Source organism: Ictidomys tridecemlineatus, chromosome 7 (genome assembly GCF_052094955.1).
Source record: "Ictidomys tridecemlineatus isolate mIctTri1 chromosome 7, mIctTri1.hap1, whole genome shotgun sequence".
Taxonomy (NCBI): Eukaryota; Metazoa; Chordata; class Mammalia; order Rodentia; family Sciuridae; genus Ictidomys; species Ictidomys tridecemlineatus.
Window position 1 is genome coordinate 187,993,112 of NC_135483.1, and position 22,367 is coordinate 188,015,478.

At 39.2% G+C, this 22,367-nt stretch overlaps 1 long non-coding RNA gene across 1 annotated transcript in view; it reads right to left on the minus strand.

Moving 5' to 3' along the window:
* Positions 1-1,685: 1,685 nt before the first annotated feature.
* The window catches only part of LOC144365648 (uncharacterized), a 41,567-nt gene continuing 20,885 nt past the window's right edge, over positions 1,686-22,367 (minus strand). Inside the window, exons 2-3 of the long non-coding RNA XR_013424341.1 lie at positions 15,559-15,638; positions 1,686-2,915 (exon numbers count right to left, since the gene is read on the minus strand). This is a non-coding gene — a long non-coding RNA (uncharacterized LOC144365648). The remainder of the gene's footprint in view (positions 2,916-15,558; positions 15,639-22,367) is intronic.

The window sequence follows — 22,367 nt, forward strand, 5'->3', positions numbered from 1 at the left end:
AGCCTCTACTAATGCCAGGCACTGTTTCAGACCCCATTCACATTTACACATTCAACACAGGCAAGTGGAGAGCGTAAGGAGTCATGCGACCTGAGGTCTTGCGACTCACTCAAGATCCCATGCTTAGTCAGTAGTTGAGCTGGGGTATAAACCAGGATAATCTGTCTCTAAAACTCTGTTACTTCTGTCATGTGAGAAAACTAAAGGAATGTTTAGAGGAGAATATGTTTCACTCTTAGAATTATCTCAATTGTCTACACAGGTAGAATTTAGGAAAATAGAAGGGATGGCAAAAATATATAGAGAGATGGTCCTCAGCTTGGTTCAACGCTGGGCAGGCAACATGCTTTCTAGTGAAAAGCATACTCAGAATTCTGAATTTGGATGTTGTCCTGTGCTGGTGATGTGAGTTATGACACTCTCTCATCATGGCCAGCTGTAGGCTAATGTAGGTGTTCTGCACATTTAAGGTAGCTAGGGTGTTTGCTACATTAGATGTTCTAAATGTGTCTTCAACTTTTATTTTCAACTAATGATGGGTTTGGGGGTGTGTGTGACCTCATTTTAAGCCAAGGACATACATATAAACTGGGAAAATCTTCCTCAGGGTTATAACTGAAACTAAAAGCACATCGCAACACAAAATGCTCTGAACTGAGGATAAACAATTCTCAATATCTCCAAGGGTTTAATTTATTTACTTAAAGTTCTTTGATCAGCCACCTGTATTATTGAGGTCCTCATTCATGTCAGGTTCTGTGTTAAGTGCTCAGACATAGACAGAAGCGCAATTCCTGTTGGGATTACTGTCCACTGGAGAAGAGAGAACCCTAAAGAGCTATGATTCTGGGATCTGTGAAGAATAAAAAAGAAATGTACAGTGTGTTCAGGGAGAAGGTGCGAGTCCCCCAGAATGTGGGCAGAAGCAGCAGGTCAGGAAAGACCAGGAACTAAATTTACCCTAAAGATTATAGTAGTCCAAGAAAAGCAAATAGTAAATAACAAGAACTCACAAGACGAACATTGCAGGAGTGCAGAGGAAATGCAAAGGAGGTAGTTAGGTCAAGGGCAGAAGCTCAGAAAAGAGGTATGGGCTGGAACTATACACTTGGGAGTCATCAGCCTTAGAGGGTGAGTGAAATCAGAGGTGAAGAGGAGATCACCTTGAAAGAAACCACATAGCAAGAGGGGCAGGGAGCCTGGCACTGGGTCTTCAGGAAGCCTACCATTTAGTGGCTTGGAGGAGGAACGGGTTCCAGCAAAAATTGAAGGAAAGAGCAGTCAGAGAAGCAGGAAGAAATGCAAAGCATGTGGGCATGCTAAAGCCCAGGGAAGGAAAGCTCACAATGGGTCACCTGTGTGGGCATGACTGAACTGACTCTGCTCCAGGCAAGAGAGGAGGGCACAGGGAGGAACTGGCAGTGGGAAGCCACTGGTGACCTTGGGAGAGGTGTTTAGGTGGACTGAGTGTCAGGTGAGAGTTGGGTGAGGAGTAGAGGGGAAGTCAGAGAATGGAGACATTGTCGGCCAGTAGTTTGCAAACCTGGGCTTATGTGCCCAACCTGCCAGGGGCCTGTTTTTCTTTCCTTTTCTTTTTTTTTTTTCTTGGAAGGGTTTTGTTTTGTAAATAAGATTTCTTTAGAACACAGGTCTGCCTAATTCATTTACCACCTTTATTTTTAAAAATTATGTATATTTAAGGTATACAACATAAAGCACACATACACACACAATAAAATGATTTTTATAGACAAGCACATTAATATATCTATCATGTCACATGATGCATGATCATGCCTTTGGTATGTACCATCAACTCTCTAAGTAAATTTCCAGTATGTAATACTGCCATAGTCTGTTTTCTGTTGCTGCTACAAAATACCTAGAACTGGGCTGGTGATGTGAGTTATGATACTCTCTCATGATGGCCAGCTGTAGGCTAATGTAGGTGTTCTGCACATTTAAGGTAGCTAGGATCTATGAGACTCCGCTCTGATGATGCCTGCTCTGGTCAGACCATATTTCGAGGGTGAAGGTTCAGATGGATCTGGACCATCAAGGGATAAATAAATAAGTATTATTTAGCTCCTGTTTCTGGCTGGGGAGTTCAAAGTCATTCCCTGGATAACCCATTAATCTGTATTTGGATTAACCCATCTATGGGGGCAGAGCCCTGGTGACCTAATCAATTTCCAAAGGCCCCACCTCCAAACATATTAACATATGAATTGGGGAATGAAGCCCATGAAATTTGAGGTATTGTAAATGTAATATTATTAGTGTAATTTTCCTCAAATTAATATACTGAAGTCCTAGCCTCAGTACCTCGGAATGTGACTTTATTTAGAGATGAAGATAGTCTTCAGAGAGGTGATTAAATTAAAATGAGGTCATATGACAGGCCCTAAGCCAATAGGATTTGCATCCTTCAAAGAAGTAGAGATTATCATAAACACACACAGACGGAAGATCACATGAAGACTCAGGAATGCCACCTGCAAGCCAGGGAGAGAGGCCTCACGAGAAACCAAGCCTGCCTTGATGTCCCAGATCTCCAGCCTTCAGAACTGTGGGAAGACAATGTCTGTAGTGCTTTGTCATGGCTACCCGTGTAGTCCAGTGGATGTTTCCACACTGAAAACAGTTGAGTCGTGGCGGCAGTGGTTATGTGGTGGATATGTGGTGAGAAGAGCCAGAAATACTCAGTAGCGGGCCCTCCACACAGATGGTTTGCTGACCTCTGGTGTAGACGGTTGTTTTGAGGTCTTCTAGCTGGTACATTCGTGAGGATTTCAGCCCAATCCCCTCCCTGTCCTCCGCCGGGAGCCTGTCGCCTCCCTTGGCCAGGAGTGCTGACGTGGGCAGTGCTGGCGTGCTTTTTCTTTTCTTTGGTTCCTGCTCTGACCTGTGGGCAGCTGTTGTGAGGAAATGCCGAGTCATAAATAATTCTTACTTTAATGCCAAGGCAGCTGGAAGGGAAATGTCACCAGGAAATGGTATTTCAAATAAGTGCAAATTTCATAATTCAGCCAATTTCTAGACCATTTCTCACAGCATTATTTCCTTAGTTGGAGTTATGGTAAAATGATGATCATTCATAAACATGGAAGAAACTTACCTTCGTTTGGTCGTTTGGCCCAAAAATAGACATGATAGAAAAAACGAAGCATTCTCCTGCTGTTTGGAATGGGTCAAACAGACCAGAGCAAAGAGAGAAACAATTGTCTTATTTATAAAACTGACCCTCCTATCTTTAAATCACCCAACACAATTACAGTATTGTGACATTCTCTCTTGGAGCTTATAAGAGGCTCCAGGAAGCTTCAGCTCTACTAAAAAGAATGAGTTTAATTTCATTCTTGCAGAAAAGTGTCACACCAGGCAGCTCTCACAACCCGCTTCTTCCCCGCGAAGGCCCCTTCTGGTGGTGCCCGGGAAGCAGGGACTGCAGAGCCCCTGCCAAGCTGCTGGGTTAAAGGTGAAGCCCTGAGGTGGAGGGAGCTGCTGCCTCCATACCCAACCACCCTGGCCCTGAGGAAATGCAGGCCAGCTGTTGCTGTTCCCGAATCTTCTGCTTTTCGCAAGAAGCCGGAAATACAGATTTCATCTCAAAGTTCCCAATTTCTAAATCTTGGCAACTAATCTCAATGAAAAGGAAAACACCTAGACTAGACATTTTTTTGTCTGTGAGCTAGGTGGTCCCCTGGGACCCACCTCTGATGACGCCTGCTCTGGTCAGACCATATTGCCAGGGTGAAGGTTCAGCTGGATCGGGACCCGTGTGTGTTCATCATTACACAGGCATTTCAAGACCCCGCTTCTGTGTGTGGTCTTCTCGTGTGCATTTTTGTGGCTGTATCTGACCACCCAGACTCACGCCCAGTTTCTCTCTTCCCTTTATTTCTGGATACTGAAATTCCTGGGGTTATTGAAGCCACTGCTGTTTGAAATGTCAGCTTCTGACCTCATGTTCCCAAGCAAGGATCTGCCCCATGAGCTGAGTCAGCAGCAAGGCTGAGAGTCACTCTGACAATGTTGGCAACACCTGGCATGAGGCTTCCTGACTCTGCCACTGGTCCCAGAGGAACTGCCAAGAAGTCGACGGAAGGGTGTAAAAATACAAGTTTTGCCAGTTTTCTGTTCTTTTCTCTGTAAATGCCCTACTCACTCTCAAATCTCCATGTTTTTCTCATGTGTTTGTTCATTCATTCTTTCATTCACTCAACACACATTTATTAAGCAAATATGTGTACCAAATATCATGTTAGGTTCCAGGAAGGCCAAGACAAGTCAGACTTGGTCCCCGCCATTGAAGGGACTTAGGTGAAGTGACGTTATGAACTGAACGTTGATACCACTGTGCCCCAAATTCTTATGTTGAGATTCTGACTCCAAACATGATGGTATTAGGAGGGGGCCTTCGGGAGGTCAGGAGGGCTCCATCATGGGAATAGTCCCTAATGGGATTAGTGCCCCTCCCTGTCATGCTCCCTTTCTGCTATGTGAAGACACAGAAAGGAAGCCATCTATAAACCAGAGGGCAGGCCCTCACCAGATGCCACATCTACCAGCACTTGATCTTGGACTCCCTAGCTTTCAGAACTGTAAGAAAGAAACATTTGTTGTCCAAGCCACCCAGTCAATGGTATTTTTGTTATAGCAGTCCCAAAGGACTAACGTGGGATCATGGGGGACTGCAGCTGAAGTGTATGTGGAATACAACTCCCAGGTAGTAACACTTCTCTCTTGCTACCTCCTCCCAAGTACAGGGAATTTGGGCGGGAAATTGTGGAGGAGAATAAGAGATACTAAATTGAACAGGATACCATGGGAAATCCTTAAAAAAAAAATCATGGTAATTGGGCGCAGTGGTGCCTACCTGCGAACCCAGCAACTAGGAAGCCAAGGCAGGAGGATCGCAATCAAGGACAGCCCTGGAAACTTAGTGAGACTGTGTCTCAAAATAAAAAGGGACTGGTGTATATCTCAGTGGTAGAGAGCCCCTGAGTTTGATCTCTAGCACCAGAAAAATAAAAATTATGGTAGATGCCTTTAAACCAATGAGCGGAGTGGGCTTTAACCAAACAATAATTTTAGTACAGGCATTTTTAAATTTTATCTTGTTTTTCTTAATACACTTTACTATTAGAGCAGTTTTGTGTTCACAGAAAAATTTCAAGGCAGGCTCAGAGAGTTTCAATGTTCCCCCGTCTCCCCACATACACCCTGACTCATGAGCAAACCCCCTCACCAGAGGGTACATTGGTTACAATGAACCTACTTTGACCCGTCATCATCACCCAAGCACACAGTATGTGTAGGGTTCACCGATGGTGTATGTTTTATAAGTCTGGACAAATGTAGGTTGACATATGTCCACTATAGAATCACACAAACTAGTTTCACTGCTCTACAACTTCTCTGTGCTCTATCCATTGCTATTATTTTTTAACATTGAAATGCTGAAGAACAGGCTCAGTAAAATATTTATAACCCAGACAAAAGATGATTTGATCACCTTAGGAATTGGTCTGTGTGACATCACATCAGAATCCAGGGAAGTCACAGATTCTGAAGCAGGAACACAAAGTATTGCCTCTCCAAAGTTACTTAAGATCATCGAATAGTGTTAAGGCAGTTACTTTTGCTGAATAGCTAGCAAGAGGTCAGAGCAGCTCTACTAGAACTACTGCCCCCTCATCCCTTCCCCCGTATGGACCATTCAAGCCATGTGAAACCTTGGTGCTAGAGGTATTGTCAAGCTCCCTCTGCCAAGAAAATGTTTAGTTCAATTTGAGATACCTTGTGTCAGTGAAGAGCATCTATATTTGCTAAGCAGATCTACCAGGAATAGAATAGAAAGCATCTACCAGGAAGAAGATCTGAAGCAGCAGTAGTTCCAGTACAGCTATGCTGACCCCTTGCTAGCTATTCTATTAAAGGTAACACTTAACACTATTCGACGATCTTAACTAAGTTTGGGAGGAAAACTCTATGTTCCTGCATCAGAATCTGTGACTTCCCTGGAACAGAAGCAGATCTACCAGAAGACATCTCCAGTCCAATTGCTAACTGGATTTACACTTGAGGACACCTTAGTCAGTCCAGCCCAGGAAGAAAATCCTCCTCAAACACATGCTTGCAAGTTATCACATCTTGTTTTATATATATATTAAAAATATATTCAACCAAACATTTGACATATTCTATATTAACATTCAATATGTATTTCTATGTTAAAGGTTTTCACATTGTTAACTGTTCAAAACCCACGAGCTTGTGCTTTATTTTATTGTCAAAAGGAATGGCTCTAGATTCATGGTTCCAATGGCTTCCAGTTTGGGAGAGATGGTGAAGCTTCAACCTAAGCCAACACTGTTTGTGACTATTACTCAGGAACTATTAGGTCTTAAAGCTGAGTCACCTATCCTTGAACTCACTTCTGACCCACTCAGAAATGGAGTTATGGCAGTGGCCTGAGGAGGAAGGACCTTGTGTGAAATTACAAGAATGGTGGAGTCAACTATGTTTATTCTTGGGTCCAAATAGCTCTGGGTATGGGGACTTTTAGGAACAGACCCCAGAGAAGAGAGACCTGTTCCCTCTTGGGTGGAATGAGATGAGACCCACTGGCCAGATTATGAAGAAGGAGAGATTTATACTCTCAATCTCTAATGTAAACCATAATACTCATTTAGCTTCTTGATGACTTTGTAATATTGGAGTAGCCACTGTTTCCCATTCCATCATGACCCACTAAAGGATGTCCCCATCCTGCCTGGCTGATAGCCAAGCTCCCAAACAATCTGCTCCCCCAGGGTAGACCCACACCAACCAGGCTCCCAACCCTGGGTATGCCATTTGTATTTATATTTCCAATCACACTGGATGATGAAATAGTGAATAAACTGGACAATGTATTGAAAGGATAAGCATGATTTTTATAAAAACCCAGTTGTGGGAAGGTTACTTTCGACAGTGATACAAGTAGGTAATATGTGAGACAGGCTCATCCCCTCTGTGCTGTTCTTCCCCCAAGTCCCTAATTGTCTGATCAGGAGAAAAGCATCGGAAAACCCTACATTCAAGGCAGTCTGCATGACATTTGGCTGCTATTTCTCTAGACCATCAAGGTGCAGAAAATGTCTCAGACCAGAGGACACAGGGAGACAGGATGACTGAATGCAACGTGGAACTCTGGATGTTGGATCGGGGGACAGAAGGAGGACCACGGAAAAGAATGTAAAAGACAGATGAAGTCTGGGTCTAGTTAATAATAATACACCAGTGTTGGTTGATAAATGTTGGTCTTGGTGAATGTGCCCTAACAAAAGATGTTAACAACGGGGAGGATGGGATGAGGGGTATTCTGGAACTCTCTGAATTATCTTTGCAACTTATCTCAAAATCTAAAATTACTCCAAAATAAGATGTTTGTTTTAAAAACAACAACTAAATTACAGGCTTTGGGAGATTTGATAATGGTAGGTTGCTCCTAAACAATGCTGTTAAATTAGGTGTGGGCAAGACTTAATAGTAACAGATACAGAAAAAAATTTTAATCTTGCTTTACAAGGTTCTTACATTCATGCTCCATTTTAAGGAAACTGAAACCAGAAATTTTAGAAGATTCTCTATGGATATAGTTCATGCATAAAGGACAATGCTGTACTCCCACCCATAAACTCAGACTCAGGGTGATGGCTGAATTAAACACAAAGGAATTTGCATTCATTGATGTCTCCACATAAAAATATGTCACTTATTGTGATTCCTGGATTTTAGTGCATTCTCAATCTACTTACTAACTGTAAGGTCAGGTAGCAGCAACCAAAAGGAGGCAGATTTAAAAGGCTGCTGAATGAGGCTTTATTGAGATTTTGCTCTCTTGGGCAAGACCCTCCAGACCAACAGGGCAGGTCTGGGAGAAGCACGAGAGGCTGGATCGGACTGGAATTTTTATTGGGCTTAGGGCAGGAAGGGAGGGCTTGGGACAGAAAAGGGGGTTTTTAGAGTCTCTTGTCCTACTGGGGTTGGTTGGGGTGGCTAAGATCCAGGATTGGTCAGAAGACCCTGCTGATAGACAGGCCGTTCTGTCAGTGCCTGATTGGTGGTTCTTTCTCATACAGGGGTTGGTTGGTGCCTCCTCAACCGACCTAACACTAACTACTGGTCTCATCCATACTGAATAGGGCAGATTCTTCCCAAAACTAAAATGAGATAATCACAGGTTGTAAAGGGCACTCTGGAAGAAATGGGCAGGGTGGTGCAGCAGAGAGTAACAGGTGGGGATGGAAGGGTCTCTTGGGGAGGCCAGGGAAACTGAAGGGATGATGTTTGCATGGTGGTCAGTAATGGCTTAGGCATGCCTGCGCATGCACACACTAGAAGCCTGTTTTTGTTTTCATTGTTACTGTTGTATCTTTATGATTATTTTGTCCAATGGTCTTGGTTTGTCAGACTTCAAAAAGCAACAGAGAAAGTGTTAATAATGTATAGTCTGCAGCCCTTACATTATGAACAGCATAAAAACTTGAGGAGATATCCTTCTAGTGTTCAGAATCTATTATCAGATTCAGTTAAAGTCACCTGCATTCCTGATGAATGAATAAAGTTCTAATATACATTTCCCTTGCTTCATATTCATTATTATGAGCTAAAATGGCAACCAATATTCAGGGCTGAAACCACACTCATTTATCAGCTGCTCTACAGAATGGTTAGAGTTACAAGAGTTCAGGAAAAACCAATGAAAGCATTCTGTGAGCATGAACTAGCTGTAATGGAATTTACAATAAAGATTTCTTTCTTGTTTCTTCTTATTATTTATATATGGTGTGCTATACATTTATATCTATATCTATATATTATATATTTTTTGCAGTGCTGAAGATCAAACCCAGGGCATTGCACATGCTAGACCAGCAGGCAACTACTGAACCACATCCCTAGCCCTATCAGTAAAACAATGTAATAAACTTAGGTGCCCATAGGCAGATTTTTCTCTTCTGGTTTGCTGACTGTTGTGTATGCATCAGTACACTCTCACTCAGGCTCTGGTTTAGGTACAAAGGTGAATGTTGGTGGTGGGAAACAGGAGGAACAGTTTTGAAAAAGAAAAATTGAGTTCAATTTTGAATATGTTACTTTCAAATGGGTCCAACCATTTGAAAGCATCCAACTTAGCATTCAACCCCACAACCCATGAGTAATTCAAATTTCTTGCTAAATCTTAAATGGAACAAAAGGTTTTCCATTCTTCCTTTCCCTTTTTTTCCTTTCTTCACTTTTTCCCTTCTCCCTCCCTCCCTTCCTCCTTACTTTGCAGCGTTGGGATTGAACTCTCTAACGGTTTCCTAAAGCCATCAAGTGTCCACCCATATTCTCAGTCCCTAGTGAATCACACAGCCGTTGTGTGTGGCTGTTCACTTTCTACCCAAAAGGAGTCATCCCCAACACAGTCCCGCAGAACACAGACTGAACTCTTCTCTGTCTTCATTTTCAATTGTGGCAAAAAGCACAAAGAAGTTCAGTGGTATCAAGTACTCTTATGGTTGTGCAAAAGATCACCCTTTTTCATCTTGCAAACTGGAACTCTATACCCATTATACAACAGATAATTATTTTAAAAATTTTTTATTGGGGGCATTATGGTTGTATATAATGGTGGGACTTCTATATTAATGCATGCACACAATGTAACAATATAATTTGGCCAATATCACTCCCCAGCACATCTCCCCTCCCTCCCTACTCTCCATCAGCTGATCCCTTTCCTCCTGAACTATTTTTTTAATAAAATTAAGAATTGAATATAATTTCTAGAAACTAACTCATAGAATATGAACCAAGATTCATAAATATAAATAGCAAGCTATAAAAGTTACTTTTTTCCCAGTCTATATCTACCTATTCAGGCATTGTATAATGAAACTGTGGCTTTTTTTCCTGCTTTCTTCACTTTTAGGACAAAAGAGCTTGGGTCCTAGTTAAAGATTCTCTCCGATGCAGAAGGTACTCTTGCTACTTACTATTTTGTGGTTTTTATTGGTGCTTCCCTCCCCTCCCCCAATCCTCTCCTACTACTCTACTGATCTCTCTTCTATCATTATTTTCAATTAGTGCATTATAAATATATATAAAAGTGGGATCCATTGTGCTATATCCACACATGAACACAGCATAATTTGGTCCATTTCATTTCTCAGTCCTTCTCCATGCCCGCTCCCCTCCTTCCTCCTTCCCTCTAGATCCCTTTCCTCTATTCTATTGGTCTCCCTTCCATTTGCATGAGATCCCTTATTTTATCTCTCCCCCTTTCTGACTTCCACATATGAGAGAAAAAATTCGACCTTTAACTGAGTCTGCTTTATTTCATTTAGCATGATGTTCTCCAGAGCCATCCATTTACCAATGCAATTTTATTCTTCTTTATTGCTAAGTAGAACTCCATTGTGTATATATGCCCCCTTTTCTTTATCAATTTTATTGACAGACACCTAGGCCAGTTCAGTAACTTGGCTATGTGAATTGCACTGTTATAAACATTGATATGTATGTGCCACAAGAGGATGCTGATTTTAGTTCTTTTGGATAAATATCAAGGAGTAGGATAGATGTGTCTCATTCCTAGTCTTTTGGGGAATCTCCATATTGCTTTCAAGGTGGCTAGACTTTTGATGCTACCATTATCTGGTGTTATCAGACTTAGTTGTTAAGCTGTATTTTTGATATTGATGATAACAGTCTCTAACTTTGTTTAGAGTGCTTTAGTTTGTTCCAGGTATTAGACTAAGACTCTTATATTTCATTCCAACAATCCAAAGAAATAGATTCATATCTATTTTACAACGAGGAAACAAAGGCATAGAATGTTAAATAACTTGACAAGGGTCACATAACTAGCTAGTGGCTGAATCAAATTTGGACTGGAGTTTGAGAGCTTCATCTTGAAAGTACCCTGTCTCAAATCAGATTTTTCAGACAAAGCTCTGAGCCTCAATTTGGGGTTAACTAGTCCCAGGAAAGGATCATATCATTCCTTTTCAGTTTATCCTCATCCTTTCAGCCCCCAAATCATTTCTTACTTTAAAGGATCCATAGCTTGTTGAATCTTTTCCTCTGCCAGTGCTGGATGGTGTACCCAGGCTGATTGTTCCTGTGCCTGAGGAAGACTTCTGCTCTGCCAAGGAAGCATATAAGTGATATGCTCACGGAGCCTGCTCAGCCAGAACCTGGCTCTGTTCTGCACTCTTTTTCAGGAAATTAACCCCATGCTGAGTTTTCCAAACTGTATTCTGCAGAACAAGAAGGACTTATGTGGAAGAAGTGTTCTTGGCTTACTTCGGTTGTAAATGTTTTAAATTAAATACAGTGAATGTCAACGTTAAATGTATTTTAAGGATTGCAGGACATCTCAGAGCATTGAACGGTCCAATTTAGATTGTCACTCTCTCACGGGGATTAGAATGCACGCGTGTCTCTGCTTCCTTGCTCTTTTTCTGTACACATCTCTTTTTCATGGTTATTTGTTGTGGATCAGATGTTTGAGCTCCCCAAAATTCATGTTGAAATTTATTTGCTATGTTATAGAATTAAGAAGTGAGAACTTTTAGAGGTGACTGGTCCATAAGGGATCTGCCCTTATGAATGGATTAAGGCCAATTTCCTTGGAGTGGGTTTGCTATAAAAAGTGAGTTTTATCTGCTTTTTTTCTTTCTCCCCATCTCTTTACTCTCCCAACTCCTGACACCTTCTGCCATGTTATGACACAGCAAGAAGACCCTCACTATGTGCAGCACTTTGATGTTGGACTTCCAGCCTCTAGAACTTGGGTCAATAAATTCTGATCTTTATAAATGGCCCAGTCTGTCGTATGTTGTTATAACAGCACAAAACAAACTAGAACACTATTGTTCTCAGGAGCACAGCTTGACACACAATACCTGGGTCAATCCACCAAATAACAACATCAAGGATAAAAAGTGGCTTTTGGGCTGGGTGCTGTGGTGTGCACCTGTAATCCCAGCTACTGAGGAGCTGAAGCAGGAGGATTTTGAGTTAGATGCCAGCATAGCAAGACCCTGTCTCAAGAAGGGTATGAGGAGGAGTGGGCTTCTTCTATTCTTCCATCAGTCTAGATGAATCTCTTTTCCTTAAGGCAAACATGTTTGTTCCAATGCTTTAGTTCAAGCAGGGCACTTTCCAGCTTCAGAACCCGGGTTAGGTTTAAACCAGCCATTTCCACCACAAGTGATTTGGAAGCTGGAATATGAAATGGCCTCACACTTTGGCTGGAATGGTTCTTTCTATGCATTTCTTGGTTATATTCTAAGAAAAGAATGTTCTCATGTTAAGCAAGTCATTTTTAAATTTGGAATTTGCTAATTTATAAATGGTGATAAAAGAATCTAGAGCCCCTTCGCACAGATGTTACTCCGAACTAACAATTTGATTCCTTAGAAATTCCTGAAGGAGGGCTGTGGCTGTGGCTCAGCGGTAGAGCGCTTGCCTAGCACGCATAAAGCACTGGGTTCAATCCTCAGCACCACATAAAAATAAATAAATAAAATAAAGGTATTGTGTCCATCTACAACAAAGGGAAAAAAAGAAGCCTGAAGGACTTAAATTAAGCAAGCATGGAGTATTTTTGCTTATTAGCTGCTTCTGTAGCTTCTTAACTGTACGTGCTATGGACAGCCCAAGGGGTACTCCCAGCAATGTAGTAGAAAAAGAACATTTTCTCTCTCTCAATAAGCCAAAATCACTATGGAAATAATTTAAATATTCCTTTTACAAAAAGAATGTCCCATAGAGCCCTATAGGCCATGACTATGACAATATCGTGAATTTGACAATATTGTCAGATTTGTGAAGCTAGTGTGAGAGAAATGACAGAAAATAAGGGGTAGAAAATCCTGGGTTCTACATAAAAGACTCTGGGATCCAGAATCACAGGATGTTAGAAAGTCATAAAGATCACTTAGACCTTTCATCTTGCAGATGAGGAAACTGAGTCATAAAGAAGGGCCTTGTGCAAGAACACCCGGTCAATCTGGTGGAGTCAGCAGAAATGAGAGGCACCACCTTTTCAATAGATTTCTCTGTTACACTCTGGTACCCTGGAGTGACCATATCCTGCCTCGCTCACAAGGGTTGGTCCAAATTCCTGTGTGGGTAGGAATTGCTTCTTTCAACCTTTCATTCCTGAGGAGTGAGCACCAATTTCTGTGGTATTTTCTGACCTTTGCTGCTCACCTGTCTCCCGTGCTTTGGTAATGCAATGTAGAGACATCAGAATGTCATCACCACAGGAAATGGGCCATTTCACAATCCCTTTCCAAAGTGGGGTGAATATGTAAGCTCCAATGAGACAGAACAACTGAAATCCTATTATTTAAGATAAAAAATAAGCAGAGTCCTAGTTTTTCACCCCCTCTGAAGCAGCCAATATGCTTCCTCTTCCCTTGTTTCTTCTTTTCTTTTCTTTTTTTTTGTGCAATACAAAATATAGGCATTGTTTTATATTGGGGAAATCTTTTAATAGTGGAAGAAATTTTTTTAGATAGAAAATATTTGCTACTCCTTTAAAGAAGCAAGGAAAATTTTCATGAGAACCTAAAATGGTCATTGCAGACCCCTTGAAACAGATGAGATAAAATAACATGCAATGGAGAAAGTGAATTTCTAACAGTCCAGTGACCATCTATTGAATTTCATGCATCAGCATAGGCAATCAATCAATAGATAAATAAAAACCAAATACTTAGAACCATGAAGTTAGTTCATATGACTTAGTACTTGAGTAACTACTGTATTTCACAAAGCCAAAATGAATAATGTTGAAATGAACAACAACAAATTTTTGGAAAGAAACAGCTTTATTATTGAGGTAGAGTTACAAATACTAACATTCATCTTTTAAACTCAGTGATCTTTGACAAATGTAAATGTGTTCATGTAACAATTGTAACCGTCACCATAATCAAGATACAGAACATTTTCTTCAACCAGAAAGTTCTCTCATGCTCATCTAAGAATAAGCTGTACGTGGAATGATCTTTTACTCCCTGAATATCTTAGTTTGTGTTTCCTGAAACCATAAATTCCCTTGATATGACCATAGACAGACATCAAAATCAGGAAATTAACTCTGAAAACAATGCTATTATCTCATCTAAGTCCTCACTGAAGTGTTGTCATTTATGCCAATACTGTAAAAGGAACCAGCATTTGAATTTGGTTATCTTGTCTCGAGTCTCCTGGGATCTGGAACAACTTTCTGAGTCTTTCTCATGACACTGGCATTTTTGAGGAATATGGGTCAGTTAACTAACTAACTCAGGTTTGTGGGTGTTTCCTCATGACAAGGTTCAAGTTACACAATTTTGGTGGGAATATCAGAAGAGCAGGGCTCAGCTGTTCTCAGAGAAGCCTACCAGGAAACAATCTCGACTGGCCCCATGGCTGGAAGGTTGTCATTTGGTTAAGGTGTCTGCCAGGTTTCCCCACAGTAAAATTAATCTTTTACTCTTCATAATTAAATAGTATTGGGGGGAAGGGTCTTTCTTGAGAGTCACTATATTATTCAGCATCTACTCATGAGCACTGTCTCCTAAGACAGTAAAATTTGAACTTGTTAGAATCAATTAAGTGCATATTTGCCTTGGCTATTTTCTTTCTTTCCTTTTCTTTTTTCTTTTCTTTTTTTTTTTTTTTTTTTTTTTTTTTTGGTGTGTGTGCATGTGTCTCTGCAACCTAGGGAGAGAAGAGAACTTAAAAAATGTTTTATAGCTGTCCTTAGGAATTATCTCTCCAAAAGGATTTTCTAGGGTCCACCCCAAGTTGTGAGTACTGGTCAACCCTGGCATCCGCTGTAGTTGGCTCATTATTACAGAGGTTTGGATTCCTCAGATATCAAGGATTAACTCAACTGTGAGGATTCTTGTGTTTAGAAAGGCTGTCTCTACAGAGAAGGCCCACATTCTCCCTTGAACATGAATTTCTTACTTTACCCTAAAAATATGTTTCTAAAATTTTTTTAAAGCCAAAAATCTTAGATATTTTAGCAAGAGTTTCCATAATAGATATTGAAGTGCTAAAACAAAATGTCCTATTTAAACTTAAATAAAAGTGTTCTGATTAATTGAGGTTCTTGAGGACATGGATCTTTAGCAAATATATTACTAAGAAATACAACACTGTATCAACATTGAAGGGTGTGTTTTATCCCCAGATTGACAGTTTTATGCATTTCTACACACATGTGAGATTATATTAATGGACCTTTGCTTTTGACCACTATAATTTCCCTTGTCATTTAAATTTCTGGGTTAGCTGTTTTTAAATGAACATTCCCAGCATCAAATCATGTGGTAATTAATGAGTAGAAATCACATTCATTCTCTAAAATCATCTTCTAGAATATTTATTTCTTTTGTCTCTTTAGCAAAAGTGTGGGAAAAAGTGCCACACACATTTCTCAGCTAGGCTGTCACCACTTAAAAACAAAACAAAACAAAACAAAAAACCCCAAACGGATAGATTCTAAATGCTTACCAATTGCTGCAAAAGCCCTCACACCGTCATGTTCACTGAAGCCCGAGGCGCTCCAGTTTCTGATGCCTCCACTTTGTGTTCTGTGACAGAGGAAATGAAGACTTGAGAGGACAAATGGCTGAACTGATTTTCAGTAGGACGGAGTCTGCAGCTTCCTGTTCAATCACAGGAAAGCACAGCCAGGGCAAGCACCGAGAACAGACCCAGGACTGCAGCACAGAGAGGCCACGGTGAGGTCTGGAGGAGGTGGCCTGTGGGTGCTCAGTTGGCATCCTCATCCTTCACAGGCCTCCACCACTTCCACAGTGGCCATGAACTGCTCTCCCTGCACCGCTGACCATCCATGGCATGGGACTGTGCTGCGGCTCTCACTAAACTGGAGACTCCTTCTTGTTCTCAGTGGCATCTAGGACACCAACCTAAGTTCCTGACACATGTCAGGCAATCAAAGGGACAGTTGAGGGAAAGGAGGGGCAATGGGAATAGGAAAGATAGTAGAATGAATCGGACATTACTTTCCTAGAGGAATACATGATCAGTGTAACTCCACATCACGTCCAACCAGAAGAATTGGAAGTTATACTCCATATATGCATAATATGTCAGAATACACTCTACTGTCATGTACAAGTAATAAGAACAACAACAACAACAATACAGAGGGATAGTTGAACACTTCAGAGGTTTCATCAATATCAGATAATATTTTATAGCCAGAAAAAGACTTAAAATAATACAAGACAAAAGAGAAAAACAACTCTGAGTGTCACCAACTATTTTATGATAGAACAGGACTGGAACTTAATCTGGCTCTTTTTCCAAGGCAGCCTGTATTTAAAAATTTGATCCTTATCAAACCAGACAAAAACAAATTCAAGAAAATGTGGAATGTAGTCTCCCCCACATTCTTTATTTAGTGTTGACATAGGTCCCTGGAAGAATTCACTTTGGGGAATGACAGACTCAAAGATCAGAGTTGATGGCTAGTGATAGATAACCTCTGACAACCTTCATATCAAAGTGATCTTCCCCAGAGGACCAAGTGGAACCTGCTTCGTTTAATGACATTTTTCACTTTAGAATTGAGTGCTTAGATGACCCTAGAATCTTAGCAATCTTAAACCCTTATTCCTAATAGTCCCTGCACTTGAAATGCTTTCTTCTGTCTATATAAAAAATTTCAAGACATGGAAGTAGGGATTTAAAAAAATATTGAATGAATATGAAAGTTGGAGAAATATGATTACATCATGACAACATACACATACTTTTTTTTTTTTTACTTTTTAGATGCAGTAAAATCCCCTCTTCTTATTCAACAGTTTTAGGAGTTTTGACAGATGTAAACATTTGTATAACTACTATAACTATGTTATATAGCAATGAAGATATAGAACAGTTTCATCACCACCCCGCCACGGACAAATTTGCTTACAGTAAAACCTTCTTAATAGTAAAACCTTGCTCCATCCCCAGACCTCTCCTATCTGGCAACCACTGATCTGTAATCTGTCACTCCAACCTTTTCCAGAATGTCATACAAATGGAATCATATAAAATGTAACCTTTTCAGACTGGCTTTTTTTCACTCAACATAATGCCCTGGAGATCCAGCCAAGTGTTACATGTATCAACTGTCCATCTTTTTATTGTTAGGTAATGTTAAATTTTGTCAATTGACATAGTTTGTTGAGAGACAGTTACCTTACGTTCAGTTTTTGATGATTATATATAAAGCTTCCATAATATTTGTATAGTATTTGTGTGAACATAAATTTTCTTTTCTTTCTTTTTGGTACTGGGAATCAAACCCAGGATGCTTTACCACTGAGCAATACCCCCAGTCCATTTTATTTTTTATTTTGAGACAGGATCTTGATAAGTTGCTTAGGGCCTCGCTAAATTGCTGGGGTTGGCCTTGAATTGTGATCCTCCTTCCTCAGCCTCCCCCATTTCTGGGATTATAGGTGTGCATCACTGTGCCCGACTGAGCATGAGTTTTTGTTTCACTTGGGTAAAATCGTAGAAGAGGGATTACTGGGTCCTATGGTAAGTTTTGTTTCTAAGGACTGCCAGGCAGTTCCTCACAGTGACAGTGTGAGAGGTCCAGTTCCTCCACATCCTAGCCAGTGCACGGCATCATCAGGTTTGGTTTGTAGAATTTCAAACATCCACAGAGCAGATAGATTTTAAAGCAGCCCTGATAAACATGCTACAAGTACTTATAAACATACTTGAAACAACCCAAAAGGTGGAAAGGCCAAGCAAAGACATAAAAATTCTCAAAGACTTAGAAAATATGCAAATCAAATGAAAATTTTATAAATGAAAAATGTCAGAACAGAAATTTAGAAAACACACGATGCATGGGTTCAATAGCAGAATGGAAGGGACTGAGGAAAGAACCAGTGTGGTGGAAGATAGAACCTAGAAATGACCAAATGTGAACAACAACAAAGAGAAAACATTGAAAATAAGTGAACAGAAGTGCAGGACTCAGTGAAATTATAAAACAAGATGATGCATTTGTGTCTTCAGAGTACTAGAAAGAAAGGAAAAAGAGGAAAGGATTGCAAAGTATTAGAATAAATAATTAAAAGCTTCCATATTTAATAAAAATTTGAGTCAAGAAGGTAACTAAACCACAAACTGGATAAAGCCAAAAATATCCATTCTGAGATATATCATACTTAAACTCTTAAAAACAAAAGACAAAAAAATTTTTTTAAATTAACACAAAGATTATACATATTTGTGGCATACCATGTGACGTTCAGAAACTGTACCTATTGTGTAATGTTGAAATCAGCATAAACATATCTGTTTCCTCAAACACATCATTTCTTTGTAGACATTCAAAGTATTCTAGCTTTTTTGAAATACATAATACATTATAATTGTTTACAATCATTCTGTGCAACAGAACACCAGCACTTATTTCTCCTATCTAACTATATGTTGGCCAACCTTTCCCCATATCTCCTCCTTTGCTACTCTCCTCAGCCTCTAGTAAAGAACAATTTTGAAGACAACCATTGGGGTGGGGGGGGGACACCTTATCTAATGGAGATGTGTAATTCAGATGGGAAAAGATTTTTCACCAGAAACCATGGAGGAGAGAAGGAAATGGCACGGCATTTTTCAAGCACTAATATAATCCAATTGTCAACTTAGAATTCTATACCCACCAAAAATATCCTCTAGGAATAAAGGAGAAATCAAAACATTCTCAGAAAGAAAACTACCAATTTCTAATGGATCAACTCTAAAAGGATGGCTAAAGGAAGTTTTCTAAATAGAAAAAAATAAGTGACAAAAGAAGAGACCATGGAGTTTTGGGAAGGAAGAACAGATATAGTAAACAAAATTATGGGTAAATAAAGTAGATTTTCCTTTTGAGTTTTCTAAATTATGTTAATCTGTTGAAGCAAAAGTAATTATATAGTCTGATGTGATTCTCAATGTATGCAGAAGTTTGAGGTAATATTTTAAGTAGCATAAGTGTAAATGGACGTAAAGAGAGGTAAGGTTCTCCACTTTACTGCAACTGCTAAAATGATAATACCAATAGATTGTGATAAGTTAAATGTATATAGCCTCCTACTTAGAAAAACAAATATAAAACTATGAAGGGTGATGTACTCAAAATGTACAGATATATCAAAATGAAACTATAAAAATCAACTAACCCACAGAAAGGCAGAAAAAAGAAAACAGAAAAACAAAGAAGGAGGGAGAAGAAAAAGAAGAAAACAATAGTAGCATAATGTCAGACTTAAGCCTAACATGCCAGTTAGTGGTCTAAATACCAAAATTAAAAGAGAAAGGTTGGCAGATTTTGATTAAGAAACATGATCTAACCATGTACTCTTACAAGAGACTTACTTGAAATATAATAATATAGACATTGACTATAAAAGGGTGGAAAAAGACATATTGTGTAAACATGAGTCAGAGGAAAACAGGAAGGGCCATAGCAATATCAGCCCCAAGAGACGTCAGAGCATGCAAAATCACCAGAGGAAAAGTGGGACATTGTAGAGTGATTGAAAAGCTCCATCCACCTAGAAGACACTGCAACACCAAATGTGTACATAGCACAGAGTGGAGCTCTGTTAGAGCAAAAATTGTTGGAAATAAAAGGAGGAGGAGACAAATCCACAATTCTAGAAATGTCAACACTCTTCTCTCAAAAATTGCTAGAATGAAACAGAAAAACAGCAAGAATACAGAATTCAACAACAGCAACAGCAAACAGGGTCTAAATGACATTTGTAGAACTGAAAAAGATCAGGGTACACAATACTTTCAACTACCCATGAAATATATACCAAGACAAACCATAGTCTGAGCCACAACATAGATCTCAAAAATTTCAGAAGAATTGAAATCATACAGAGCATATTTTCTGACCACAAAGGAATCAAACTCCAAATTGAAAATAATATAATGATAGCACAAAAATTTCCAAACAGGGTTGAGAATGTAGCTCAGTGGCAGAGTGCTAGCCCAGGATGCAGAAGACTTGGGTTTAATTCCTAGGAGCAAAAATAAAAAATCTCCTAACATTTGGAAACTAATCCTCACACTTCTAATTAATCTATGGGTCAAAGAGGAAGTTCTGAAGGAAATTAAAAATACATCAAGATGAATTAAAATGGAAATAGAACATATCAAAGTTAGCCCACGATGGCAACATGATTGTCCACACAGAAAAACTCCAGGGAAGAAACAATACAACAAAAACTCCTGGAACTAATAGTGGGTTAAGCAAGGTCATAGGATATGAGATAAATTTCTAAAAAAAAGTTGTATTTTTATATACTATCAATGAATATATGGATATTTAGATTCAAAATACAATAACATTCATAATAGCTTCTAAAAATGAAATTGGTACAAATCTAACAAAACACATTACAGGACTTGTGTGATGAAACTTTCACAAATCTGGTGAAGGAAATCAAAGACACTGTGTTCCCAGATTGGAATGCTCAGCATAATGATGATGCCAATTTTCTTCAAATCTATATACAGTTTTAATATAATGTCTAACAAAATACCCACAAGATATTTTGTGGTCAGAGTAAAATTAGTTTAAATTTTATATAGAAAGGAAAAAGAACTAGAATAGCTTTGAAAAAGACTAAGTGGCAGGTACCAGTCTACCTGATTTCAAGACTCATCATATAGCTAGAGTAACCAAGATGGTGCAGTATTGGTGAAGGGATAGGCAGACAGATAAATACAACAGAATAGAGAACCCCAAAATAGACCCCTTTTAAAAAATGGCTAAATGTTTGACAAAGTGGAAAAACAGTTCAATGGAAGAAGTTTACCTTTCAACAAATGGTGCATGAATGCATAGACAACCACCCATAGGGAAAAACAGGAATCTCAATCTACACCTCAAACCTTATAAAAATTAGTGTAAAATGGATCATGTATATAAACCTAAAACATAAAGTTATAAAATATTCTGAAGAAAATATAACAGAAGTCTTTTATATGTAGGGACAGGCAAAATGTTTTATAACAAAAATACAATAACCAAAAGGAAAATTAGTACATTAGACTTCATAAAAATGATAGCTTTTTTTATCTGCCAAAAAAACATAAAAACCCTGTTAAGAAGATAAAAAAGACAAACTACAGAAAGGAAGAAAATATTTGAAAACCACATGTCAGACAGAAGACCAGTTGATAGATTATACAAAGAACTTGAAAAACTCAACAGTAAAACAAAAACCAATCCACTTAGAGAATAGTCAAAAAGACATAAGGAGACATGTTACTAAGAAGGATATAGTAATGGCAATAAACATGGTAAAAATGCTTAACATCATTTGCTATTAGTAAAATGCAAATTAAGAGCATAAGAGATATCCCTACACACCTATCAAGATGGCTAACCTTGAAAATATCAACAACTCACAAGATGCTGGTGATGATGCCAAGAAACTTCATCAGACACTCCCCCATCAGTGGTATCTTATATGTTACAGTCCCTCTGGAAAGCAATTTGGCGATTTCTTTAAAAATTAAGCATGTAACTTATATAACCCAGCAATTCTATTCCTGGGCATTTATTCTAAAGAAACAGACTTATTTTCACACAAAACCTTTTTGTGAATACTGATAGCAATAGAACAACAATGCTTATTAGTAATATCCCCAAACTGGAAGCTACCCAGCTGCCCTCCAATGGACAAGCGATTCAACAAACTGTGGAATATCGTGGAATGCTATTCAGCAATAAAAAGGAACAAACCACTAACGTACACTACAGCTTGGATGAGTCTCTAGAGAGTTATGTCAAGTGAAAAAAGCAAATCCTAAAAGGTTATGTGTCATAGGATTCCATGTATGAAACATTCAAGAAAGGACAAAACTCTAGAAATGGGGAATGGGTTACTGATTTCCAGAGTTTATTGAAAAGGTCATGGTGGGGGAGATGTTGTGTGGCTGTGATGGGGCAGCGTGAAGGAGTGATGGAGATGTTGGGTCTTGAGTGTACCAACATCAACGTCTAAGTTGAGACCTTGTATTATATACCTCTGCAAGATATTATCATGGGGGGAAACTGGGTTAAACTTACAGGGATCTCTCCATATTATTTCTTATGTTAAAATAATTATTGAGAGAGTTGGGATTGTGGCTCAGTGGTAGAGCACTTGCCTCGCACATGTGAGACACTGGGTTTGATCCTCAGCACCACATAAAAATAAATAAACAAAGATATTATGACCATCTACAATTAGAAAAAATAATTTAAAAAATAATAATAATAATTGAGAGGTCATCTGGCT